Raw genomic sequence first — 27893 nt, 5'->3', positions numbered from 1 at the left:
GGCAGCCCAGCCTCCTTCGAAGGAAGGCATCAGTCCGCTAGCCCTTTCTTCACCGCCCACCGCCTGTTGGGCACGGCATCTTAGGCCACGTTTCTGATTATCCTATCCAAAGCCAAAGTCATTTATTTAATTCACCAGGCTAGACTGACATGTTCCCGGAAGCCTCCGAATTCAGGGGGCTTTCAACATCAGCTTTAGGGCAGCCAGGTAAGGCGCTCCGAAACCCCCCAGGGCCTGGCGGGCTGCCATCTCGGCCCTACTCTTCAAAAGCGGTGGGACCCAGGCAAGTCCCATAACCTTTCTGACCCAGGGTCTTAGTTTCTACAACCATGTCGTGGCAGCCCACCTTGTTGACCAAATTGCAACTTACACTTATCTTTTCAACATTGGTTCACCTTCATCCTTTATTCAAATGACCAAGCACTCCTGCTTCATCCACTCATTAAGCAAATACTTGTCAGGCTCTGTTCCAGACACTAAGAACAAGAGACGGGCCCCTGCTCCTTCGGAGCTTCCATTTCCAGCAAGGAGACAGGCAATGGACGAATAATGAAGAAAATAATCTGTGGCTACCTGATGTAGATCAGATGATCACAGGCGGTCATGTTTGAATAGAAATCCTAAATGACAAGAAACACCAGAGTCCTACAAAGATTTGGGGGCAGAGCTTTCTAGAGAGCAGAAAAAGCATGTGTAAAGGTCCTGAGGCAGCCCTCTGTGAATGGCTGGAGCCATGAGGTAGCTGGGAGGGTAGCAGGGACCAAATCTTTGGGATCTTGTAGGCCAACTAAGAAGTTTAGATATTCCAAGAAGGGTTTTAAGCCTGAGAATTATACTACTTCTCTATTATGTGGAAAATGGAGTGTAGGGGGCCAGACTGGAAGTGCACACACATTACTACAGGAAACCAGAGGAGATGATATGGCTCAGACTGGTGGGAGGGGTGAGGCGGTTGTGAGAAGTGGAAAGGTTTCGAATACATTTTGGAGGTAAGTAAACCCGTGGATTGGTGGATGTATGGGTGGGGTGGCTGTGGCGAATCCAGGGTTAAATCCCCATGTGGAGCTTGAACAACTGAGGGATAATGGTGCTGTTTACTGAGATCCGGAAGGAAGAAGAAGCAGGCCTGGAAGGAAACTCAGGAGTGCAGTTCTGGCCACGCTAAGTTTGAGATGCTTTTCGGCCATCCCAGAGGAGATGTCGGGAAAGCATCTTTAGAGAAGTTGGGCTGGCTCTAGACAGAAGATGGGGGTCATCTGCCCAGGTGAAGTGTCTCCTTCCAGCTGGCCATCGGTGGATGCGTTCAAGCTGGTCTTGGGGTGACTCCCATCCAGGCAGCCTGTCCCCAGGAAAGCAGGTGACCCCTTCCCATCGGCATTTGGGAGGAGGGGCTACAAGGTAGATCATTGTTAACAGGTGAGATTCCTCCACAGGGATGTGTCTCCGAGACCGAAGGGGAGAGGTTACCACTGCTGCCGGCAAATTGCAGGGCCCCAGCAGGAAGCATTCTGATGCTCCCCACTCTCCTAGGGAGTATTTGGCCTCGGAGTCAAGAAGCAAGGCTACCCTAATGGAAAAGCTTTCTGGAGGGAAAGTCCAACTTCAGGCCACTTAAGTGAAGACTCTGCTTAAAATAGATCTTGAATTATTAAACTTTGGAGACTAGAGGTCTAAACACATAAGAAAATCCAGTCCAAAACACTCATTCTACAGATGATGAACGTGGGGCAGAGTGGGGTTGAGGTTCACCCCGGGGCACCCCCAGCGAAGTCTGATGGATGCCAAGCTTAGCCTGCTACTTCGGGAGAGGCACTTCTCCTGCTATTACTGCCACAATATCTAAACAGAGCCAGATGCTGAAGGGGGAAATTTTTTCAGACAAGCCTCCAGGAGAGAACATGCACTAGATTACATTTCACTTTCTGATCCTGCCCTGTCTGGAGTCCCCCTGGGAGGGCCCTTTCTGTGTTGTCAGCTACTGGGCTGGTGACCCGGCTGTGACTCAGCCAGGAAGAGCTGAGGTGATCCCCTTGGCCAATCCCTGCACCTGCCGCCTTCAGCCCAACTCGGAAGATAAGAAGGAACCACAGAGATGAGTAAACTTGCTCCAGTCTCCAGCAGGAGGAGGAAGGAAGGGCTGAGTGAAGCCAGGGCAAAGCAGCACACACATCCTTGATTCTAAAGACTCAGTTTCACAGTCTGGAAAATGGGAGGCAGATCCACTTTGAGAATGGAAAAGTCCATCGTGTAAAATTCATGGCACAGTGGCTGGCTTGAAAGATTTTTTAATTCTAAAAACCCCATATATTAGGGAGTGGCGACTCCCAGAAGGAGGTAGGTATTCAGTGTTTAGCCCCACTGTGATCCAGAGAGACCACCAGGTTCACTCAGCATCAGGACACAGCAGGCTGCTGAGCAATGCCCCCCCAGGAGGGACACCCAGAGAGTAGCAAACAATGACAACTCCCCAGCTGCAGCAGCTTTTCTGTGCATAAAAAGTGAGGAGAGTGGTAAAAGCAGCCCTATTCTAGCTGGAAAACTACCCCTGTTTAGCCAGGGATAATAACTGATTTATCCTGGGAACTCTGAACTTTTCCAGATGTATTACCCACACAATGGAAAGGGCTCTGCAGAGGGGAGGGGGGACAGGAGAGGTGAACGCCCCTCTTCACGGGACCTCAGCGCGCATTGTCAGTAGGTGTACGGATGACTGGTCTCCTGATGGCTCTAAGGAGTGGCATCCACCGTTAGCTCTGTAAATGCCCCGGGGCAGGAAGGACACTAAAGAAAGAACAGTGAATTTTCCCCCAGAGGGCTGCACTTGATCTCTTGATCTCTGGCAGGGTTGACTTGGTCTCTCAGGAAGGGAGGGGATCTCCTCAGGATCCAAGGCCGGTCCTTGGCCTGGGGTGGGGGGGGGGGGGGGGGAGAGGCCTGATGAGGTAGGTGACTTCAGCACGGGCACCCCCTTGCTCAGGGCCTCAAGAATTAGCTGGGAACCATTAACCACCTGATGTCACCTCACCCCCCCTCAAAGGGTAGGGGACAGAGCAGCCTGGCAGCCATCAGAGACAGAGTGGGTCCCCTGGGTGCAGGTGGGTGGGCTGACCAAAGCAAGTTTCAAGGGGGGAACAAGCAGACGTGGGGGGCCCTGAGTCCCACAGAGAGGAGGAGGGGGATGGTGGGCCTGGGAATCAAATGTCCTCAACCAAAGCACCAAGGTTCACCCCCAAACTGGAAGGAGGATGCCGATTAGGCCTGAGGCATCCAAGAGAGCAAAAGAAGTCCCAGGGAGATAAAGGGGCGGGGCTGACAGTGGGCTACAGCTGGATCTTGGAGGCCACACCACCCAATTCACCCTACAGAGGATTAGACAGCATCATGTATCCTCCCCGAGCACGTGCTGAGCGGCTGAGGATGCATAGGAGCTGTGTGTGCAGTGCAGCCGTGAGGCAAGGGAGCCCCCAGGCTTGGGGCACAGGGAGATGCGGCTCACCCAGAGGGCCTGCTCTGGGACAGGGCCCGCCGGGCCCACACCAACTCTCTCTAGAGCAGGCCCTGCGTGAAGTGCTAGGAGCTCCACCAGGGAGCAGACCAGACAAGGCATCGGACCTCAGTGAGCGGATGGTTTGGGGTCGGAATCATGGCCAATCGCACAAATACACACAGAACTGTCCCCCCGGCCAGAGCTGCCATGACCTGAAGGGCTGTACACGGCCGGCCGCAGGTTCGACCCACTCCAGCCCCCAGGAGGCCGGTTCAGCTGACCTTGGTGCCCTGAACAGGCCCTCATCTGGGCTAATCTAAGCCGGGTGTGGAGGAGCAGAACCGTGGGCATAGGAACCGCCTGTGCAGAACAGTCTGGTGTGTGCAGGGGTGAAGGAAGGTCCTGGCTGGCCTCCGATGAGGTGAGGGGGACCACAGCAAGTCCCATGACTGCCCCGGCAGGGCTCCCAGCCTGTGTCCCCTGCAATCAGGAGACGCTGGGACATCCTTTCTCCTCTGGACAAATGGGGAAGATTCTTAAGGAGCCAGGCAAGGTCCAAAAGAGATTTTCGCTGAGACCAGTACCTTGGTCCCTCTTCCTGGTGCACTCCGGGCCTGCAGGAGCCAGGTCTCTGTTGCTAAAATGGAAGCCACCCGCCCAAGGTGGAGGAATCCCTTGCCCCCAGAACAGCAAGCCAAGAGGAAAACTCCTACAATTTCAGGAGTGGAATTTTAAGCCGATAAATCTGACATTTTCTGGTCGGCACCGAAGAGGTGATCTATCACACAGACCCTCTCCATCCAGTAGAGCAAGATGAGGTAATCCACCTCGTAAGAACTCCTGTCCTTCTCCTTAGGGGAAGTGACCTGGCCTGAAACAATCCTTTCTTGTCTTTTGCTAATTTCTTGCCCCACTCTCCTTGTATTTTGTGCAACTCCTCCGAGCTCCCTTGTTGACTTGCAGATGGGATGCTGCCTGATTCATGAATGGCTTCATAAAACTAATTTGATTTTCAAATTTACTCAGTTAAATTTTGTTTTGTTTTGTTTTTAACTCTGCAAAATAGCCCACACACCTTGGAAGTTGTGTCCTAGAATGTGAGCTCCAGATCAGTGTGTCTCAGTTTACTCTATAGACTTGACCCTTCCCAGCTTGTCCCCAAGCTTACAGGAAACAGTTGTCTCTGCCAGTCCCAAATTGATCATCACCCCATCGGGAAAGGCCTGAGCCTTTGCCAGTCAGAACCGACACCAGGCAGAGTGGAGCAGGGGTCAGCTGGATTATGGAGGTTAGGAGGGGCCAGGGCAGGACAAAGGAGATGGCAGGAATGAGGCCACTTAGGGAACTTGGGACAACAACCAATAATTAGTGTCTCTAAATTTCTAATATTTTAACCATTGGCAAGGCCATATTAGTGTATCCTAGCTGAATCTACCCAAGAAGAAAACATATTTGGAGTTAACTGGGAAATGCATTTGCTATGGACTGCATGGTAATGTTCTCCCCCGCTACACTGCCCCTCAATTTATATGTTGAAGCCCCAATTCCCCATATGAGGGCATTTGGAGACGAGGAGGTAGTTAGGCTTAGGTGAGGTCGTGAAGGCAGAGCCCTTTCAGAAACCTGGACCACAAAGCAAAGCATAGTGATTCAACCTCCGACCTTGGTGAGGGAAGCTGGCTCCAGAATAAAGTCAGGTTCCTGCAAAGAGACTAGTAGCCTGTTACACTGCTGTGAGCTCTGAGCCAGCCTCAAGCTTCCCGCTCAGCTAGTTCCTAGGCTTTTCCGCCGATGGAACTTCGCTACCAGTTAAGATAAAATCTATGATGCTGAGTAATACAATCCTTTGTCAGCTCTAAAAAAGACAATTAGGGAAGCAGAAAAGGACTGGATCTGCCAACAAATTATAACATCTGTTAACGTGCAGAATTTAAATGCTGCTTGCCTGTAGTCATCCACATCGGCACCTCCTTGTTGCCTGCAGCCTAAATACAACCTCTTTAATTATTGTTGACCGAGAACCTGGGGCTGGTTGAGGAAAGTAACTCTACATTCTGAGGATTTCAACTCATCTATCTCATCATCTCTTGTTCTTAGAATAAACAAAATCATTCTAGAACTGGACATTCTCACCCACTCCTAATATTCTAAAGGAGTGCTTCCAACAAAAATGTGTCACATACTAGAATCACCTGGGAAACTGTTACGACTCTCAGTGCCCAGGGGAACTCTTGATTTTGGCTCAGGTCATGATCTCAGGATCCTGGGAGGGAGCTCTGAGTTGGGCACTGCGCTCAGCTGCTTGAGCATTCGAGTATTCTCTCCCTCCTTTTCCCTCTGCCCCTCCCCGCTGCTCATGCTCTCTCTCTCACTTGCTCTCTCTTTAAAAACAAAAAAACAAAAAACAAAACAAAAAAACCTCTCAATGCCCAGACTACAGTCCACATCCATTAACCACAGTTTCTGGGGGCAGGACCCAGCAATGGTATCTTGCAAAACTCCCCATGAGATTCCAGGGTCCAATCACTTCCAAGAACCAGTGTTCTAAGAGCCCACTTCCCTCCGGCCTGTATCCTGGCCACCACGCTCTCTCTCAAAGCCCACCTTCCCCTCTCCCAGCCCTCTATGCCAAGGGCCACCATATAACTTATATTTCTTCTTAAGTGTCCATACAATGGAACCCATACAAGCGAGCTCAAGCAAAGTGAGTGAGTGTGTGTGTATGTGAATGGAGCATGATATATTCAAAGGAGCAGAGGATTCTGGATGTGGGTCTTGATCTCTGGTACTCAGTCCCTTCCCACTGGGTTACCTCTGCCTCCTCTCTCCCCCGCAGCCTGCTGCCTCTGCTCGCCTCCTCCCGGGTTCTCCTCCCTCATCAGTCTGGCCGCCCACAGCCCGCCATGCACCTCTCGCCTTCACACACCGTCCCCCTCAGATCCTCTCTATCTCCAACATTCCGAGAGAAAAATCCCAGCAACCCAGGTCACCCTCTCACCCTGGCATACACAGTCTTAGGTCGCTGACATCCTAGGGATGGCCACCTTAAGGTCATGTGCCCCTCCCTGGTCCAGAGCTCCCTGTTCTGCTCGCATCCCCTTTTCCTTCACCCAGTGCACCCCAGACACAGTGCTAAAGGCTGAAGGAGTTGGGGGCCGTGAGCCAGGCACTGTGCCTTCCTTCCAGGCCTTCTTAAATCGGCCAGGTATCAGAGTCTTGGTGTGAGTGAGTACCTTTCTGGAAGAGGAGGGAAGTGCTGTGGAAAAGCCCAGAAGGCAGGGTCCACACAGAGGCCTAGGAGCCACCCAGGGGAGGGGTTCCCAGCTGGGCTTTTGATCTGCTTCACCTCTTGCTAGTTACGTAATCTAGGGGAAGGCACATTTGACCTCTCTGACCCCCAGTTTCCTTTTCTACTAGATTAGGGTACAAATGCCTGTTTCATGGGGCTGTGTGGAGGAATACACGCTCGAAAGCATCTGCTGCAATGTCCGGTACAATATACATGGTCCACTCTGTGAGCCTGATACTAATAATGATAATTCCTATTTTTTATATTTACTATGAACACTTAGGAGCCTGCTAACAAACACGGTATCAGGTTTGGGCCTTCAGGATGGGGAAGACTTTTGACAGATGAACTGTGTGCAGTTGGAGGCATTTCAGGCCGAAGGAACAGCACCCAGGAAGGCACAATAAAGGCTCATGGGGGACGGTGAGCTCTCAGGGTCATGTGTTCCAACTATGGGGGCGACTCCCCGGTTAGTGTGCGAGAATAAACTCCTCTTCTCCTCCTCTTTTCTCCAGTGTCCAGTGTGTGCTGGGCCCGAAGGGAGGTCTCAGAAGACATGCTGAGTCACTGATGAATTGATTGGCTGGGTTCAATTAGCACAGGAAGGAACCACTCACTTAGGAGAATGAAAGTCAATTGCCTGGATTAAAAACATGTTCCTTGGCCTTAGGAGAGCTAAACTGACCTTCCTTTCACCCAAGGCAGAACATTAATATCACACATAAGGAAAACAACAGGCTGCTACAAGGAACATCAAAGATGGTAGAGCAGCAGGATCTCCCTCCTTCGGGGTCCTTGGGAGCACTCCCTCAGTATCTTCCCAGCCCGCCCCTCCCTCCAGGCCTCAACCCTCCAGGCCTCATCCATCCCCACCCCCACCCCCCCCCACCCCCCACCCCCCCCCCACCCCCCGCCCAGAGTCTTGTGAGACGCACTGTCCAGATGCCACTGGAATGCTCCTTGCTGGTGTAAGGGTCAATCCGAATTGAGAAAAAAACGCAATCCTCCCTGGTGCATTAAGGGAGAGAGATTGCCTTCCCTCTCTTTTCTTAGAGCATTTACAATACCACACTTCCTATAAATTCCTTCTCTGAGCACTTACAATAGCACACTTATTATAAATTCTTACATCTTTTGAGATGTAAGTAAATCTTCTTAAAGGCTAAATAAGCCTCTACTCTGAGCACCTGTACAACTCAGACATGTTTCAGGGACCTGGAAGCCATCTCTTTGAAATGTAAACATCTCACGTCTCTCTCCCAGTGTTCCTGGGAGGGTAGGTACCTAACTTCGGCAGGTGCCATGCCTCGCTCCAAGGTGCGGAACTCGGTCCTATCATAAAGGATACTAGAAGTTTCATTTTCCCTTTGGATAGAGGCAATAAGCTATTAACACAGAGGGCCGCCCCATTAGCAGGTAAGCTAGGATGAAGTGTGCGTGACAAATGGTGCTGTCCAGTCCCTCCCGCTTGAGAACTAGTTGTCTTTGAACTTGAGAACATTACGCAATGTGTCGTATCAGCCTGACTATAGGAAGGGATGAAATTTCTTTCTGTCACTGCAATCTCTTAGCCAGCCAATTGCCTATGATACACATCATGTTCTGGTTCGATGTTTATTCAATAAACGTTTTCTTTCTCTTCTCCTTTTGTGGAGAGGTTTTCTGGGGTAGGAGGAGATTTTTTTTTTTTTTTAATGATACATCCTCAACACTGGCCCAGCTGTCCTCAGGACACAGGCTTTTCCTGACTCTCAGTTCAGTGAGCCAAGACAGGAAGCTTACAGAATGGGGTGGGGGGACGGAGCTTATATTAATTCAAGAGAGAAGCACTACCTGATTCTGGCCACAGGGCAAGTTATTATTACTACCTTCCATCCCTCATCCTGTGAATTCTCTCTCAAAGTTAGGTTAGTTAGGACTCCAAAGCATCCATGGATAGAAAGCCCCAATCTATGAACTTAATGTGGAAAAAATTAAATCTTCATTTCACTGACTTCTAACTCAAATTTAGTAGCATCTCCTTCCATTATGAATGTTGGCCACAAAACACAGTAGTCGTAACAGGACCTGTGACCAACACCAGCAAAAAAAATCACAGATATTTCCATGCCACCTCAAAGTTTTTGCAGATACTGCAAAATATTATATACACTCGCTACTACTTCAAAATTATGGTTGCTATTAGATCTGCTGCACAGGGACAGGAGAACTGAGGAAGTCAGGCTTCTAAGAGCCAGGGACAGGCAGCCAGCCTCCACAGAGGCTTCATCAAAACAACAGAAATTTCTACCTCCACCACCTCACGCAGTCAGGCTAATGAGAACGAGAACCACGGGGTAACAAGAACAGCACGGAGAGAAAAAAAATAACATACAAAGGAACCCTCTCTGAGGTTCCGTGTAAGGGAAAGGTCTAAAAATGAGAGTCAAGCAGACATTTCTCTGATAACCCCCACCCCCACCTTAAAACACAAAGTGTTCCAGCAGGAAATTGACAGGTTTGGTGCACTGAGGGTAACCACAGCAATAGCTCAGGACTCCACACTGCAGGCCTACCAGGAGGAAAAGCAGGTCCCCTTCTGGAGAGAAAAACAAGTTGTCTAAGTTTCTACAGTTCCACCAAGATGTCTGCTTTCAAGAAAGAATTATGATGCAAATGGAAAGGCAAGGAGAAAAACCAACACACTCCCAAGAGACAGACAGCAATGGTAGGAGCCAGACTCAGGTATGACACAGATGTTGGAACTATCTGATATGGATTTTTTAAAAAACTAACAGGTTAAAAGTCTCTAACACATAAGGTATACATGATGCAAGATCAGATATGTAATTTCATTGGAGAGATGAGAACTGTAAGAATCCAATGAAGATGCTAGAAATGAAAAAGACTGTAATGAAGATGAAGAACATCTTCAGTGAGCTCATCAGTACACTCAACATAGTGAGGAAAGAAATCAGTGAAGCTGAAGTAAGCTAATTAGGGATTATCCAAACTGAAATGCAAAGAAAAAAGAAAGAAAGAGAAGAGAAAAAAAAAAAAAAAGAGAACAGGGCATCTAAGAGCTTGGGTCAATATCAAACAGTCTAATATTCATCTAATGGAATCCCGGAAGGAGAAGAGAGGGAGAGAATAGGGCAGAAGAAATATTTTAAAAAAATAATGGCCTAGCATTTTCCAAATTAGTGACAGCAAATCACAGATCCAAGATTCTCAAAGAACACCAGGCAAGCAAGCAGGATAAATATCAGCACTAACACACATATACACACACGCGTGCACACACAAGCATGTCACACTTGAACTACTGAGAATAAAAGCAAAGAGAAAATCTCAAAGATGGCCAGAGAAAAGACACATTACACAGAGGAACAAGGTAAGCCTTACAGCGGACTTCTCATCAAAAACCATGCAAAAGAGCCGGAGTAAATACTGTAGACTTTGCCGACTCCGAGTCACATCATCTCTGCTGCAACTAAATTCTGCCCCTTATAGCACAAAAGCAGTCAGGGACAATATATAAACAAAAGGGCATGACTCTGTCCAATAAAATTTCATTTATAAAACAGGTGGTGGACCAGATACGGCCCACGTGACATAGTGTCTCAGCCCCTGGTCTAGCGCGAGCATGGTAGAGATGCTATGTGCTAATGTGAAAGTGAAAGTCCCGAGGATGGGAAGGAACACTTGGGGACGTGCTGTTGCAAGGTCCTTGCCCTACACATGACATGCTATCATATTATTTTAATGGAAAGTCCAGTTAAAGATGTAAATTATAAGCATTTCAGCAATTAGTAAAAAACAATTGGTCAGAGATACAAATAACAAGTCAATAAGGAGATAAAATGGAGTCACAAAAAAGTGTTCAATGAACATAAGTGAAGGCAGAAGAAGAGGGGAAAAAAGCAAAGGACAGGGGGCACACACAGAAAAGAGCTGGTAGGATGGTGGATTTAAATCCAGCCATATCAAAATCACATTGAATACACCAGTTAAAAGATGATTGGCAGATTGAATACAACAGCAATGCCCTAGCTAAATACCATCTACCAGAAATCCAGCAGGCAGGGAACTTTGATGGTGGATCCAGGGCTGTATACATTGGTCAATATTCAGAGAACTGTACAGTGCAAAGACTACCACTTTCGGTAAATTTCAAAAGTCAAACAGGATGTAGGAGTGAAGACCGAACGCAGGTGGTGACTCAAATGAGTCTAACTGTATTATAAGTGAATCACAGAATCACACTGAGGCAGATGGAGAAGAAAACAACTGACCTAACTCTGGCAGCAAGTGTTTTGACTGGATAACGTGAGGCTAACGACTACACGAACTGCATATAAACCCTGTCCTCCAGTTGATAAATGAGTTTCTCACAGGGGCATGGATGAACAATTCTGAAACTGCTTCATCCGGGTACCGGGGTTGAAAATATAGGTAAATAAATTGTAGATAATAGGAGTGAGGTTTCTTGCTGTTGGAGAAAGATGCTACACAAAAGTGAAGGGGGAAAACCCTAGATTGTATCTTGTGGTCTGAACTGGAATCAGATATGAACTCATGTTTGAGACTGATGGATGGGAGAGTAGATAGATAGATGATAGATGATGATGATGATAGATAGATAGATGATAGATAAGATGGATGGATAAATAGATAAGATCGATCAACATACATGTGTGTCTGTGCATAGGTTACTCTACACACATATATGTTTATCTCTTTCCACTGAGAGGGACTAGAAGCAGTGACACTCCAGTAGCAGTGAACACACACACACACACACACACACACACACACACACACACCCAGGTCTTGGTTTTTAAATACCATTTTCCAATAAGGGAAACTAGGGTTCACTGAAGAACTGATTCCAGGGACTGAACAGGGGAAATACCAGGTGAATCCGGAAGATCTTGTGGTACCACAAAGAAAAGAAGTGCCAAAGAAGAATAAGGAGGAAGAGGAGGGAGGAAGGGAGAGAGAGAGGAGGGAGGGAGGGAGGAAGGATGGAAGGGAGGGAGGAAGGGAGGGAGGAAGGGAGGGAGGAAGGGAGGACGGGAGGGAGGGAGGAAGGGAGGGAGGAAGGAAGGATGGAAGGAAGAGAGAGAGGGAGAAAGGGAGGGAGGGAGAGAGAGAGGAGGGAGGGAGGGAGGAAGGATGGAAGGGAGGAAGGAAGGGAGGGAGGAAGGGAGAGAGGGAGAAAGGGAGGGAGGCAGAGAGAGAGGAGGGAGGGAGGGAGGGAGGGAGGAAGGGAGGGAGGAAGGGAGGGAGGAAGAAAGGAAAGAAGAGAGAGAGGGAGGAAGGGAGGGAGGGAGGGAGGTAGGGCGGGAGGGAGGGAGGGAGGGAGGGAGGGAGGAGATGGGCAAGCATGTTGAAAGAGTACAGGAGCTGACCTGAAACACCTCTCAATGACCAAATTCGGAACTTGTCCAACAAAATAGCATTATTAGATTACAACCCAAATAACTCAAAAAAATTCGTGAATCCATATGGAAATAAAAAAATAACCGAATAAAGAAGTGAATAATGAAGACGCAGCTCTTCCTTGAGAAATTCCAATTAAAAAAGAAAGAATGAGGGAAGCAGAAAAATCACCATTATAATACCAGTAATAATTGTCATGGGCAGGATCCACGGATGGAAGCTAAGGTTAGTGCACAAAGGTAAAAGCAGAAACAAAATATTCCCAAGGTTTCAAAACATTTAGTAATTACAAAGGGGAGTCAGAGTGAAAAGCCCTGGCAGACTTGGCCTTAACCGGGCCATGGAGGTTAACGTCTTGGGGACGCACAGCGATACCACTGTAGGAAGTACTGGGGCGGCACATCGCCCTGTTGCCTTTTCCTCAATACCATAACAACTTCAATGTGATCATGACAAAACATTAGACAAACCCAAATCAAGGGGCCCTCTAACCACCCTTCAGCAGTGTCGGGATCATGGAACAAAGGGGACTGAGGAGCAGTCACAGACTGGAGGAGCCTGGACAATTCAATGCCATATTTTGATTCTGGATTTGGTCCTGGAACAGGAAAAGGAATTGGTAGAAAAATTGGTAGAATCTGAATAAATTTTGCAGCTTAGTTTAAAAAAAAAAATGGGTCACTGGTTCAATATTGTCACCCACTCTTAGCATCAAATGATTAGTAAAGACCCAAAGGCCCAAGGAGTCTGGGAGAAAGATCACAGTGAGTTCTCGATGGGAAAGGAGGACACAGTCCTTACTTATGAGGACGGGATGGCTCTGACCCAGACCTTGAAGGATCACCGTACGACAACCAGTAGAAATGAGTAGAGAAGAGATTGGGGTCAGGTCCGGGGGTAGAGATGGAGCAGCAAGTTTATCAAAGGTTTAGCAGCGGTAAAATGCAAAATGTGTTCGGTATTCACCGTGCAGGTTACCAAAGAGAGAATGCCCTTACGGGTTTGTTGAGTGATTAGTATGAAAGGCAGGCTGAGACCAACACATGGCCTCAAACGGCAGCCGAAGAAGTCAGTGCTTTATCCTAAAGGCCCCGGAGAGCCACTAAAAGCTTTTTATAAGTAGGAAGTAAAACATTATGAAACCTCCATTTTATGAAAATGAACTTGGCCATGGTGGGCAGACCACATGGGGTGGGCAGCAGAAGACAATTAAGGTAGACAACTTCTATGGTGGTCTACATATCCAGTTATAGGTTTAAGACGTCATCAGGAGCTGATTGCAAACATGGAGAATTGATAAAGGGGCAGCGCATTTCCAAATTTACCCATTTCTAAGTCTGTGTAAATGGAGAGCTCCAGCAATAATACTGCCAGTCACCACCCAGGTTCAGGGTGAGATGCCGGAGCATCTCTGCAGTGCTGATTCCATGTTATGAAATGAGAGTCCTTATAACGCGCCCCCCGCTCCCAGTTAAGTCCTTTTTGGTTGTGGGAAAACTGATTCTTCATTTGTTTCCCCAACTATCCATTAAAGAAGGGCCAAAGATCCGGAAAGAAAAAAAAGTGCTTCGGGAACCATGGTCACATTTTTCCCTGCCCGGGGCCCTCGTGTGAGCATCCGTCTGTAGAGACTGCCTGCTTCGAGAAGTCTCTGACTCCCACACCGTCCCAATCCAGAAACAAAACAAAGAAAAAAATGACAGTCTTAAAATCCCAGTGAAATTGAACTTCCTTTAAGTATTTGTTTGCTAATTACTATTGCATGAGTAATTACTCTCCGTACTACAGATACCTCTGCTCTATGGAATAGAAGAAGGAAAGAGCAGGGAGCTGGTGGGGAGGGAGTGTAGGGAGCCAGAGAGAGGAGCCAAAGGCAAATTTCACCTACTTCACAAGGGTGCTGTGGGCTCCTTGGATCCCGGTCTGGGAATGGAAATTCCTGTCCCTACTGCCTCTTGTCCTTCTAATGGGAATCAGACTCTGGAGGTTCCGATGAGGCACCAACTTGAAGAATTCCCTGAAAATATGCTCAATGTCAGCTGCTGGTACATACATCTAAATGGTATTTCCCTTGCATTTTCCATGTTAATGAGACAAAATATTGGGGAAAAATCATTTGTATAAATTAGAATTTTATAATACGGCCATTTATGGCCAGGTTTAGCATTCTTAAAAGGACTCCACTAGAAGGAAATCAATTATGCTTAATAGATAAAGAGACTTGTATAAAAGCCCAGAGCAAACCAACTAACAGAAGGTAGACTCGAAACTCTAAGAGCCTTGTAATAGGCTTTAGTGTCCCCACATGTCAGTCACTGATTCCATTCTCCAGTGAGTTCTGTGTCTGAGGAGCCAGCATAGGGAGATTTTGACATACAACATGGGGAAGAATTTAAAACCTCATTGTGCTCCACCCTCCCTGCCTGCCATTTACCTTAGCTGCTAGAGGAAAGCCTAGTCTCCCCCATTTGGAGGGCATATTGGCAGGACCCCATTCATCTTCCATTAACTTCACATGGGAGGCCCCGTTCACGGGAGCTTTGGCCAGCTGGTCGACCTTCCTCATTCTCTTGGTTGTCTAGCTCTCAGCTGGCTTGGCCACCACTTACTGGCCATCATTGGGATAGGCATGGCTGGCTCCTTCTTGGTCTTGCCCTTCTCTCTTCCTCTTGATCTTGCCCCTCAGCACCCCCCTCCCATTTTCTCTCCTTTGTCATCATCCTTTCCTCTGCAGGGGGTCCAGGAAAAGCTCATTGTTGGGTGGCAGCATTGTGACCACGCCCCTGGGCTTGTGATGTCAGTACTTGGCGGTGCCCTGAGAGAGAAGAAAGATGAATGAGGACTAAGTAAGGCTGCTGCGTGGGGCTGGTTTGAGCCCAGCACTGGATTCAGAGCAGAACCTGGTCCACAGTGGGGCTGATAGGAAGCTTGGAGTACAGCATGACCAAATCCCTTCACAAAGTCGGATTTTGCATTGCTGATTTTTGAATTCACAACAGGCTAAGTGGAGGGGATTTTTAATTCAGAAAACTGCCCCCCAACAAATTGAAGAAATGTTGAGGGAGGAACCTGACTTATCCCTTTTTTACCAAGCATGGAAATTTGGTGTTATGTATTGTGTCTTTAAGAGATTTCTGTAATGGATATTATTGCCAAAAAAAGCATCAATTCCAAGAAATGTAAGGCTACATATGAACTCTTAAGTCATATGAAGCCTAAGTCACAGGGGGAAATGAGTAGTTACAAGATACAATTGCTGAATTGTTGTCCAATCAACTAAAAATAGTTTGAAACTGGTGGTAAAAATGGAAGATTATGCTATGATGAGAATGGAATCCTTTAAAATAAGGCAGTTACTTCTGCACAAGCATCTAAAGTCTTTGCTCAGGGGGCACCTGGGGGGCTCAGTCTGTTGAGCGTCCTACTCTTGGTCTCAGCTCAGGTCATGGGATCGAACCCCGCATTGGGTTCCATGCTCAGTGGGGGGTCTGCTTGAGATTCTCTCCCTCTCCCTCTCTTTCCCTCCTGCCGTTGCCCCCACTCATGTTCGCTTGCGCACATGTGCACACAATCTCTCTCTCTCAAATAATAAATAAATAAAATCTTTTAAAAAAATTAGCCCGCCTCAGATGTGACCCTGGGTGCCCAAGATTGGAATGGGCTTGTCTTCTCACAAGCAGTTTTGGGGCATGGTGAGAATGCTTACTACCAAACGCTATGCATCAGAGTCAAAGGTGAAATTTGAAAATACCCATTCATGAGCCATGGGCCACCTCATTCTTTGGGAAAATCCAGAGTTGGAGCCAGCCCTCAGTCTTCCAGACGCATGAAACATGCTAATCCCTTCCCACATCTTTGGATGGGGATTTTGAATCCCCGTGGAAAAGGTACATTTGAAAAACAAGTTCTTATAAGGAAGAGAAGTTTTTTTTTTCTTTCGTCTCTAGTTCATGGTGCCTTAGACAGATTCGTGGTCACTGCAGAGTCCTAAAAAGAATGCTCAAATGTCAAAAGGCTGGGTGGTAGGTTCTAGTAATTGCCCGGGATTTGTACATTGCTTTGTTGACTTGTCATTATGCAACGCAGCACCTTTCAGTAATTCGTGCAAATGTAGCACGTTCAGCTGTCCTGGATAAGAGAATGCAACTGGAAACAGCAGTTCCTAAAATATCTACAAATCCTTTCCACTAAATGCTAGTCTTTTCTTTTTTTTATCAGTTTATTTTATTTTACTAGTCTTTTCTCTAGTTTCTTCAGATCTTGCCAACCCCTCCTTATGAAAATCTGGGGGCTAAACAATATTCACTTTCTTCTTAAATTATGATTCTCCTCTTCAAAAGCGTACACCAGTGTGCGATGTTTTACGGAGACCAGAAGGGATGTTACCGAAGCCAGCGTGTTCAACGGGCCCCGAGACTTCAGCTCATGTAACAACCTGCCAGCCTCCATAGAATAAGATCACGTAGCTTTGCATATTCCCAACTTTGTGATATCAGGCTGCATGGATATATGCCTGTTAGCCTCAAACAAAGGAAGTAATTTTTGCTAGTCTTCTCTGTAGGTCAGACCACACTTGCAAAACCCCATCCAGTGCTGACCATCAGACCTGAGAGCCATAAGGACGGCAGTGGGCCAATTGGAAGGGGACGGTCCAGCATGAAAGGGAAAGCCAAACCACTCTCCAAGGGTTTAATAACAACCAAAGCTGTGTAACCTGCAGAAAAGCCCCATGTAGGGAGTGGGACATGGAGAAATGGGGATCTAATATCAAGGGCTGACATGCAAGAATGCAATTATGTTTGTCTGTAGATTCTAGACAATCTGTGATGGTAATGAAAAGGACCTAAGAAGACAGGTCAGACCCGTGCAGACAACCTGCACTGTGTCTGGAGCCCAGGAGTTCCTAGCTGGACCCCCAGTCAGAAAGGGGCTGTACAAGTTTTCCCAAACATGATGCCACAAGTTGAACTGGAACCCCACTGCTTCTCCCAGCCCTGACTCCATGAATTAGCTCTCTCCTTCTCCCTGTCTTCCAGAGGGAACTGCTGTGTCTTTCGCAAAACTAATGGGGGAATTCTAGGTTAGCAAAGAAACATGAAAACACTAATTCCAGAGGATACATGCGCCCCTATGTTTCTAGCAGCATTATCTGCAATCGCCAAATTATGGAAGCAGCCAAGTGCCCATGGATAGACGAATGGATAAAGAAGATGTGGTATACTGAAACAAATAATGCAATATATGTTAAGAAAAAAAAAGAGGAAGAAGAAGAAGATAGCAGGAGGGGAAGAATGAAGGGGGCGAAATTGGAGGGGGAGACGAACCATGAGAGACAATGGACTCTGAAAAACAAACTGAGGGTTCTGGGGGGGAGGGGGATGGGTTAGCCTGGTGATGGGTATTAAAGAGGGCACGTTCCGCGTGGAGCACTGGGTGTTATGCGCAAACAATGAATCATGGAACACGACATCAAGAACTAATGATGTAACGTATGGTGATTAACATAACAATAAAAAAATTTTTAAGGGCGCCTGGGTGGCTCAGTTGGTTGGGCAACTGCCTTCGGCTCAGGTCGTGATCCTGGAGTCCCGGGATCGAGTCCCGCATCGGGCTCCCTGCTCAGCGGGGAGTCTGCTTCTCCCTCGGACCCTCTTCCCTCTCGTGCTCTCTATCTCTCATTCTCTCTCTCTCAAATAAATAAAATCTTAAAAAAATTTTTTAAAAAGATGTGGTATATGTACAACAGAATATTACTCATCCATAAAGAAGAAGGAAATCTTACCTCTTGCAACAACATGATGGAGCTAGAGAGCATAGTGCTAAGCAAAGTCAGTCAGAGAAAGACAAATACCATATGATTTCATTCATATGTGGAATTTGAGAAACAAATGAGCAAAGGAAGAAAAGAGAGAGGGACACATCAAGAAACAGACTCTTAACTACAGAGGACAAACTGATGAAGAAAAAAAGAGAGAGAGAGAGAGAGAGAACAAACTGATGGTTGCCAGAGGTTGGAGGACAGACGGGGGAAGCAGGTGATAGCGACGGAGGAGGACCCTTGCGATGAGCGCTAAGCAACGTATAGAATTGCTGAACCACTGTATCGTACACCTGAAACCAACATAACACTTTATGTTAACTATACTGGGATTAAAATAAAAAACTTAATAAAAAATAAAGTAAAAAATGAAAACATATCTTTATGAAAAAAATAAAAGAATTCTGGCTTAGGCTTCGCTGTACCGCACCAGAGCAATGCACAGAGGAATGGTGGTCTGTGTGGAGACAGGCAAGTTGAGGTGGGAACACCGCCCTCGGATTCTGCTGGATTGAGCTTAGCTGCTCTCCCCTCACACACATACACTCCCCTCAGAAGATGACCTGGGTGTTTGGAAGCACAGAAGCCCACTGAGGCTTCTGCCCCCAGAGAAGAGAAGAGACAAGAGAACTCTGTCTAAAGGAATCCTAAGGGGGGCGCCTGGGTGTCTGAGTCAGTTAAGTGTCTGACTCTAGATTTTGGTTCAAGTTGTGATCTCAGGGTCGTGAGATCGAGCCCCATGTCAGGCTCCACGCTGGGCATGGAGCCTGTTTAAGATTCTCTCTCTCCCTCTCTTTCTGCCCCTCTCCCTTACCCTCTCTCAAGCAAAAAATAAAGCGATCCTGAAAATAAGCTGGTCTCAAAAGAGTTTGAGAACTCCCCCTGAACCAGATCCCAGGTTCTAGCTGTAAGTAACCCAAGTCCCCAGAGGGAAACTCTATCTTTTCCTCCCAGAACAGTGAGGATATTTAAAAAAAAAAAAAAAATCCCGTAGGTCCTTCTGGAATCTGGGGTGTCCTAGGTAGGGCATGGCTCTGGGGAAGTGAAGACTGGATATTCCGGTCTGTGCTCTCTGTCACTTACGAGACCCTGCATGTGTCACCTCAAGACCTCAGTCTCCACATTGGGAAGCGAGGAAGTGGAGATGGAAGATCATCAGCTCCGACCTGTCTGCGATGTGACTTCATGGGGGTACAGATAATCTTGCCCTGCCCGCCCATCCCCCCAAACACACACAGGCGTCACTGTCAATCCGGGGTCCGTGGCACCCCTCATCTCTAATCATTTCAAAGGATACAGAGATAGTTTCAAAAGAAGAAATAGATGGGAAATCACTTTAATTTTAAAATAGATAACATCCAGGCGCCTGGGTGGCTCAGTTGGCTGAGCGACTGCCTTCGGCTCAGGTCACGATCCTGGAGTCCCGGGATCGAGTCCCGCATCGGGCTCCCTGCTCAGCAGAGAGTCTCCTTCTCCCTCTGACCCTCCCCCCTCTCATGCTCTCTCTATCTCATTCTCTCTCTTAAATAAATAAATAAAATCTTTAAAAAAAAATAGATAACATCTTACCAGATACTTTCTCCTCCCCTTGCTCCCTCCCCTGGAAATGTGAGCTTCTTGAATTTCAAATAGGAGGGAGGGATGGAGGCAAGGAGTGAGGGTGGACAGACAAGGATCCAGCCCCGTGCTGACCCTGTTCAGTTTTATCACACGCCGCTTCGTAACACTGAACCCGGGGCAAGCGGGATCCGGCTCAGGCAATGCTCCACCGGGCCACAGGGTGCTCGGGAGACCCGGAGACAAGATGGATCAGCTGGAGAGCATCCGAATGAGGGCACATCCCCCTACCATACATGCGTGTACCCACACGCACACACGCGCGCGCGTGCACACACACACTCCTCCAGCCCCGGCATCAAACATCTGACTACACATCAAGGGCCACCACTGCTCTGGTTCCCGTTTCTCCACGTAGTCCAGGTTCAAGCCACACTGGATCATTTCCATTTCTTTATGCTCGCCCTGTTCCCTTCTACCACAGGGCCTTTGGACATGCTCTTCCCTCTTCTTGGAATCCTATCCCCTCTTTACCTGATTACCTTCCACTCATTCTTCAACCTCAGTTCAACCATCACTATCCTCCTCAACTATATCAATTCTCCCTGCTAGACACTCTTACTAGTCTATGTATCTTTTATTTGAAGTATTTATTATAGCTAAAATTTTCCACTTGTGTGTGCAATTATTGTAAAATCTCTCTTCAGCAGGGGCGCCTGGGTGGCTCAGTCATTAAGCGTCTGCCTTCAGCTCAGGTCATGATCCCAGGGTCCTGGGATCAAGCCCCGCATCAGGCTTTCTGCTCAGCGGGAAGCCTGCTTCTCCCTCTCCCACTCCCCCTGCTTGTGTTCCCCCTCTTGCTGTCTCTCTCTGTCGAATAAATAAATAAAATCTTTAAAAATATATATATATAATTATCCTAATAAAAAAAAATTACGCATGTACTAATGTTAAAAATACCAGTGCCCTTATCAAGAATTAAGCAGGAGGGAAGTCACAAAGAATATATTCATGCAACAAGCCATTTCTGATTGCTTACTATGTACAAGGTACAATGGGAGGGGTAAACGTCTTTTAAAAGAAGGGGGACGCCTCAGTGGCTCCAGCGCCTGTTGGAGGTTCTACTGGGCTGGCGGCCCCTCCCTCGGCCACAGTAACCTTTGCAGGTGTTCCAGGGGACCGCTTGCTCTATGTTATTTCTCTAGGCCACCTTTCCCTTTGTTCTTGCCTTCCAAATTTGATCACATAGCTTTTTCCACCGGAGACGCCCCTCCTGTTTTCCGCATTGTTGTAGGTTACTAAGTTCTGAAGTTTCCTTGAAATTTAATGCGACATCTGGAAGTAAAGGGAAAATAAATGCATGTTTGTCTGGGTAGCAGTGGACCTCGGGAGGGCCCCCCCAACATCACAGCTCTGACTCAGGAGGTAAGAGCAAGCGGGAGGAAGGAAGTCTCCCAGAGAGAGGGGTAAAAAAATGCATCTACACACAGCTAAAAGTGTGGGAAGCCAGAGTACAGACTAGAGGTACTAAATGCAAGGAACAAATGACAAAAATTCAAGACTGCTCAACAGAGAAACTTCTTATGGAGGCAGCATCTTATAGTGCTTAGGAACAAAGACTCTGGAGCCAAAGGTGTGGGTTCAAATCCTAACCTTGGCCCTTACAGGCTGCGTGACCTTGGGCAACTGGCTCAACCTCTCAGCCTCAACATCTCTCAGACAGAGCCAGTAATAGGACCAACTTATAGAGCTGCCAAGAGGAGTTAAATGAGTGAATATGTATAACATTTTTAGACAAGAACCTGTCACATAAGGACCATGTAAAAGTTTGTTAAATACAAAGGAAAACCAACGACCTATATGAAAATCATGGTCATCCAATTAAAAAAGACAGATCCCAATTAAAGCAAGTTCCTGTTTTAAAATATGTTTAAAACTGTTTAAGATATGTTTAAAATGGCTTGAAATACTTAAAATAAAATTATATAAATTTAAAATTTAAATACATTTTAAGTACATATTAAATGTACTTTTTAAACCTTATATTAAATATATTTTTAAGCAAGTAAGGGCTTAAAGATAAGGAATGCGAAGGTTTCCAAGTGGCAGACTAAAGGAAAAGCTTAAGGACAGTGGGGGTGGGGGGGCAGGGGGCAGAGAATGGGAAGCTTATGTTTCTCCCCCTAATGAGGAAAATACCCCCAGGAGAAACACACCTCCCCCAGGAAGAACACAGCGGGGGGGAAAAAACTCCATATATAAGAAAGGCAGTGTCTGAATACAGAACAAACTAAAACAGGGTGAGATTATGCATAAGAAAGGAGAATGCATTTGTCCCTGGTGTTCTGTGAGAATCAGCTACCTTCTCCTCCAGCAGAGCGGAAGCCCCAAGATGATGTGCAGAGGGGACAGGGAAAATAGACCAGAGGTATGGCTGGTATTGCCTAGCTGATTTTCTAGAAACCAGGCACATGGAGCCCTTTGATGAAATGTTTCAAAAATAAATTTAAATCTAGACAGAATCACTTCCCACCCACCTATCCACCCCCCATGCCAAAACATGCTCCCTCCAAGAAGACTACATTTTAAACCCAGTCCTTTTTCAACTTAAAGGCAGCAAGGAAGACAAACTTTCCAAACCTAAAGCAACAAGTTTCAAGGAACTAGAGCAGGATAACCCAGAATTCTGAGAATTGCTGCTCTTACAAGAAATGTTCCAATCCAACCACAGGCTGGCCAAGAAAAAGGTGTTTTCTCTTTTCTCAGCAGAGTACATCCTGCTCATTATGAACACAACAGGAAAGATGAGCGAGGCTTCATGTAACAAACTGCCCCACACATTCTTTCCCCTTCGCTGAGCAATGTGGGCTAAGCAGTTTGGGTGAACATTTCATTGCTTGAATATCCCTCCAGTTCAAGTCTGTCTGTCTTGAATGAATCTGTGTTTGTGTGTGTGTGTGTGTGTGTGTGTGTACACGTGGGGATGGAGGTGGGAGGCGTGTTGGTGCATGTGTATTTCTTGGGGTTTCTGCTTCCCAGAGCTACTTCATCCAAACAGAGAGCTAGACCTCGTGGAGACATCCTGAGGTCCGTGAAGAATCAGTCACTGACTTCTCTGTACTAATGAACCACATGTAACCCCATGATGGCACATGTCAGAGAGCGTTGTCACTGCGCCATTTTGTATTCTGCCACCTCTTCTAATGGCTGCTGAGCCCTTGAACCAAAAGCCTAACCATGACACGCTCATCACTGACTCCCGGGTACCCAGCCCATCTGCACAGCAAGCAGGACAGAGCCAGAGCCGGAGAGACAGGACAGACGCGGAGAGCCTCCCCTTGGAGACGGCAGCCACACACAGTTCAGCATTTCCAGTCCACACCTTGCCGCCAGCTCCAGACCTTACATCCAACTACCTGCTGGACACCTCCAGACGGTCCACAAATATTTCACACTCAACGAGGCCAACAATGAACTCCTAACTGGTCTCCCTGCCTCCAAGCCCACCCCATGACCGGCCTCTAACAGGGCTGCCGATCTGAGGGGGCATTGCCTGCTTTAGGACCTTCCATGCCACCCGCCCCCATTACCATTACCTCTAGGGTAAAGTCCAAGGTCATCAGGAAGGCAGACGCGGCCCCCCCATCCCCTCCATCGTCACCCCTGCTTCTTGCTCTCCTCCACTTTCATCTCCCACTGCTCACCTGGTCCTACCACAGGCCCCAGGTGCCCAGACTCAGCGTGCTGTATCTCACCTCCACGCCTGGCTAACGTACAGCTCTTTCAAGACTCTGCGTAAGACTTGCTTTGTCCTGGGAGTCTTTCTTCTGAATTGCTTCTAAACTCTCCACCCACCCGAGCTGAGTTCCAAACCCCTCTTCTCTTCTGCATGGTGCCTTGTGTTAAACAGCAAGCACATTATGTTTATGATTGAATGAACTCCCCACGTGCACACGTTGAACCTCAGAGAAGCAAGCAAACGTGCTCGATGACACACGTACTCTTAAGTGGCTGGGCTTAGGGTCCAAGGGCAGGACGTATCCTCCTAATCCAGTTCCCCTGCCTTAGACGGTCAAGACTTTCTGTCACTCCAGCCTCGAGACAGAAACTTCCTACTTTGCCTCTCCTGTCCACTGCTTCTGATCTTGTTTGTAGACGAGCCGTGTGGAGGGCAGTGCAGGGCCTGTGGGAGAACCCCGGTGGATCGCCTCTTCTTGCCTCCCTCTCTTGTATACCATTGCTGCTGCACTGTGCATGGCCAGAGGTTGGGGCTGGAAACCTGGTGGCCATGGGTTCCTGCCCCCGGGCTACGGAATGGGAACTTGACCCCGGGAAGCAGCCTCAGACTGCCTCGTGACTGCCGGCCTGCAAGGCCACCACCAAGAGAAGAGGCTCACTTACCGGGACTTCCTGCCTCCACTCTCCTCCATAGAGGATGGCTCCCATCACTCGGGGCTCAACTGCCACTAACTGCCCGTTGGTCAGGATTCCTGGCCTCTGATTGGGCCCTGTCCACGCCAATCCCCTCGGGAACAGACCAGCTCCTCACCGAGTCCCTGGGGCAAGGCCTCCCTCAGCTGCCTTCTTCATTCATTCAACCCGAGCCTGTGCATCCAACTCCCGGGAGAACCTCTCCCTCTGGCCCGCACCACACGGGGCCTCCTGAGTCCCCATTCTGGTCCGCATTTTGTGCCTGGGTCCCTCTCCAGACTGGGAGCTCCTTGAGAGCAGAGACTCCAGGCTACCTCTGTTCTGCAGCCCCAAGGCTTAGGACAGGCCACCCAGGGACAAACGAGTGTTCAGGCTTTATCTCTTCTTCCCTGGATCATTCCAAAAGCCTTGTCTCAAACCTCGCCACCCCCTAACTTATCCCCTCAAGTCTAGCCTCCACCGGAAAAGAGTTCAGGTTTAAGACCCACAGGGGTATACAGCAGGTCGTAGGATGTTGCTGAAGCTTACAGTACAGTTCTGGGGCAAGGTGAGGGCACCATGAGACAGGAAGTAGAGATGAAGTTTGGGCCCACCGCCGGAGTGCTACAGCAGAAATCCCCTCCCCAGGCACAGAGGCTCCGCGAGCCGGATCCAGGACGAGTCCAGAAGCCACAGTGGGCAAGGGGGCGGAGGATGGGGCTGGCCCTCAGGCTGCGGGACGTGCAGTCTCGGGAGATCCCAAAGGAAGCGTCCCTGGCCTGCAAAGTACCAAGTACAGTCACAGGGACAATCTGCGGGGCCTGGCCTAAGGCTTGGGGACCACACGGGGCAGTGGGACTGACGCGGGAGGACAAAGGAACCAAAGGGCGCAGGAGGAGGAAGCAGAATCTGCAGAGGGCCTTGAGGGGCCTGGGGGCTTTTGTTAGATCCATGTGACCACACACACTATAAGGACCATCCGCCAGAGGCAACCAGCAAACGGCTCGGGTACCGACGTGAATCTTTTCCCATGGGCACTAGGCAGCCATGGAAGGCTTTTTAAATCAGGGAGGCAGCAAAATCATTTCCGTGCTCCAGGGGAGGATGGATCCAGGGAGAAGAGGTTAGAAACTAGCCAAAACGTTCTTAGCTCCATCCCAGGCCTCTCGAGCCCCCAGAAAGAGCTGCGGGCCAACTCTGCCAGCCTCGGGGGAGTGGCGGAGACCTGGTTTGGAGACCGTGTGGATCCATAGCAGAACGTGACGGTTTGTCAGAGCACTTGCTCTCACCTCGGAATGTAAAGGTAAAATGGCACATTCACAGCAACATCACTCACATTAATGTTCGAAGGCCACACATTTCTAATCCAGCCAGGGTCTCTCATCATTGGAATCTGAAAAAGAAAAACACGAGAAATTAACAAATAGAAATGTTCTGGAAATAGACAGTGGTCATGATTGCACAACCTTGTGAAGATACTAAGCCCCACTGCACCGTACCCTCGAACACGGCGAATTTTATGGTATGTATTTATATCTCAAAGAAAAGAAATTAAATAAGAGGAGGACGTGCTGAGTTTTCTCGGAGCGTGTTTACAGAGAGCGTGAGGTCTCGGTTACCCGGGACACATTATGAGGTCGTAAATCTCCCCCCACCCTTGCCCTGTCTCCACTTCTTTTCTTCCCAACGTGCATGCGGGGCAACGTGGAGAAACCATGGGATTTGGAGTCAGAAGTCATGCCGTCCAGGGCTGCCTCCATAGTGTCTTACTGTGACTGCACAAGTCTTGTTTTTCTAGCTGTAAAATGGGTATGACTGTAACCCCAGAGCAGACAGGTGCATTGTGAGCACTGATGGAGTCCACTCGGGAGGAAGGGTAAAGCCTAGCACATGGACGAGCTGGTCAGACTGCCGGTGTGGCCCCACCCAAGCCAGGGGGGCCTGCGCCATCCGCTTTTCCTACAGGTGCCGCAGGTAGAGCCCCCAAAATGCCGCTCCCACGCTGGTGTAGCCCGGCCTAAGGGACATACTGAGGTTTTTTTTGGTATGATTTTTTTTTAAGATTTTATTTATTCATTTGAGACACAGAGATACAGAGAGAGAGAGAGAGCAGGGGGAGAGGGAGAAGCAGGCCTTCCGCCGAGCCAGGAGCCCGATGTGGGGCTCCATCCCAGGACCCTGGGATCATGACCTGAGCAGAAGGCAGGCACTTAACCGACTGAGCCACCCAGGCGCCCCAACAGGCTGAGTTTTTGCAGGCCTCAAATCCTACCTAAGTCATACTCAAAAATATATATGCTCTGAGTTCAACTACGGCAGCCCAGAATCAGCAACCTTTGAAGCCCCTTATGCCTGTTTCCTTTGTCCTGTCACCCTCTCACCTGTCACTGTGCCTGCTACGCATCAGTTGCCTGTAACTTTTCCAGCCCATGTTGTTGATTGGCTGATGTGTTACTTAAATCGTTATTTGTTGAGTTTCTCTCAGGGGTCAGGTACTTAGGTGGGTAGATGGAATGCACAGATGGGTGAAATGTAAATCCTGCCCTTGAGTCACTCACAGTCGAGCCAGGGTTGGGCAGGAAGACAGGTAGACAGGTGTGTCATTTCCAGGGTGACCACTGAGACATGCCCAGGGCCCCCTGGGAGCACAGGAGGGAGCCAACTGTTTTTCCGGCAGGGAATACAAGGAATTCTGTGCCATCCACAGAAGGTGACGTCTGAGCTGCTTCTGAAGGATAAGTGGGGCTCTCAGAGAAGAGAGGAGGGAGAAAGGCCTTTCCAAACAGAGTGGAGATCGTGCTCAAAGAAACAAAGGTACCACATGTGTATTTGGAGAATAGCGCAGAGGGCCCCATGCCCAGGGAACAGTGGGAGGGAGTTTTGGTGGGGCCATGGTCAGGAGATGTGGGTAAAGTAGGGCCATTCTCTTTTTCAGAACAATGCCCTCCTCAAACAAGATCTTTTAGGAGGCCCTATGTAGACAGACAGAAGGGAACTGCCACAGTGTTGGCTGTTCCTGGTGTTGGTTGCAGAACCCGGAGGTTCCAGAGAACCCGGTTTGAGAACCGTCACTGGGCACAGTGGGAGGTGCAGCAGGTTGGGATGAGCAGACCTGTGTCTGACAGGATCGTTCCGAGGTCTCGTATTGGAAGCAGAGTGAATTTAAAGGCTATTCTCGCAAAGGATGGCCAGGAGGCGAGCCAAGGTGGGAAAGGGGGAGGGAACGAGGAAGGGGAGGCTGGGGGCAGGTCCAAATGATGGAATCACCTGGGCGTGGTGAGTGATGTGGATCGGCTGGGTGAGAGAAGAGAGAGGGGCTGAGGATGACTGAAGTCTGTGGCCTGGGTGACTAGGTAGATGATGGTTTCACTAACTAAATGAGGAAAACCGGAAGGATAAATTCCAGGAGGACCATTCTAGTATCCCGGAAACCACATCTGGAAGAAGAGGGATAGAGCTTCCTACAACAGGCTCTGGAAAGGCAGCAGCTGGGAGCCAAGGGACCCCAGCCAAGTCGGAATCTTTGTTGGGAAAGTGGGGCAAGCAGAGCAGGTTCTTCGTCTATGAACTGCTTCATATGGCCCTTAATTCAGTCCTGGTTTCAACAGAACGATGCATTTGAAACACTTCTTAGAATCCCGTTACTGCCCCCACTTCAGCTCCTGTGGAATATTACAGTACGCTCTAAAAATCATGCAGCTTGGATACAGATGTTCTAGACCATCCAACTCAAATTCCTCCTGGGGCACAAGCACGCACTGGGTACAATGGTGGTACTCATGTCACACTCACGAGGCCGGCTAGGAAGGCCAGTAGCAGTTTAAATCCACAATGCTTGCATTTGATCCCGATTAAAAATCAAGTTTTGAATAAAATACCAAATATATGTTTTGTTGCCAGGGGAACTC

The 27893-nt window shown here is 48.3% G+C and overlaps 1 protein-coding gene across 2 annotated transcripts in view; it reads right to left on the bottom strand.

Moving 5' to 3' along the window:
* LPIN1 (lipin 1) overlaps nucleotides 1-25358 on the bottom strand; it is a 94964-nt gene extending 69606 nt beyond the window's left edge. The window contains exon 1 of one of the 2 annotated variants that reach the window (XM_027621194.2): nucleotides 25322-25358. The gene's annotated coding sequence lies outside the window, so the exon portion shown is untranslated. The remainder of the gene's footprint in view (nucleotides 1-25321) is intronic. The other variant, XM_027621196.2, reaches the window with a different exon arrangement.
* Nucleotides 25359-27893: the final 2535 nt, after the last annotated feature.

The sequence above is a fragment of the Zalophus californianus genome, chromosome 8 (genome assembly GCF_009762305.2).
Source record: "Zalophus californianus isolate mZalCal1 chromosome 8, mZalCal1.pri.v2, whole genome shotgun sequence".
Taxonomy (NCBI): Eukaryota; Metazoa; Chordata; class Mammalia; order Carnivora; family Otariidae; genus Zalophus; species Zalophus californianus.
The sequence above is the reverse complement of the archived record's forward strand: the minus strand, read 5'-3'. Positions and strand labels throughout refer to the sequence as shown.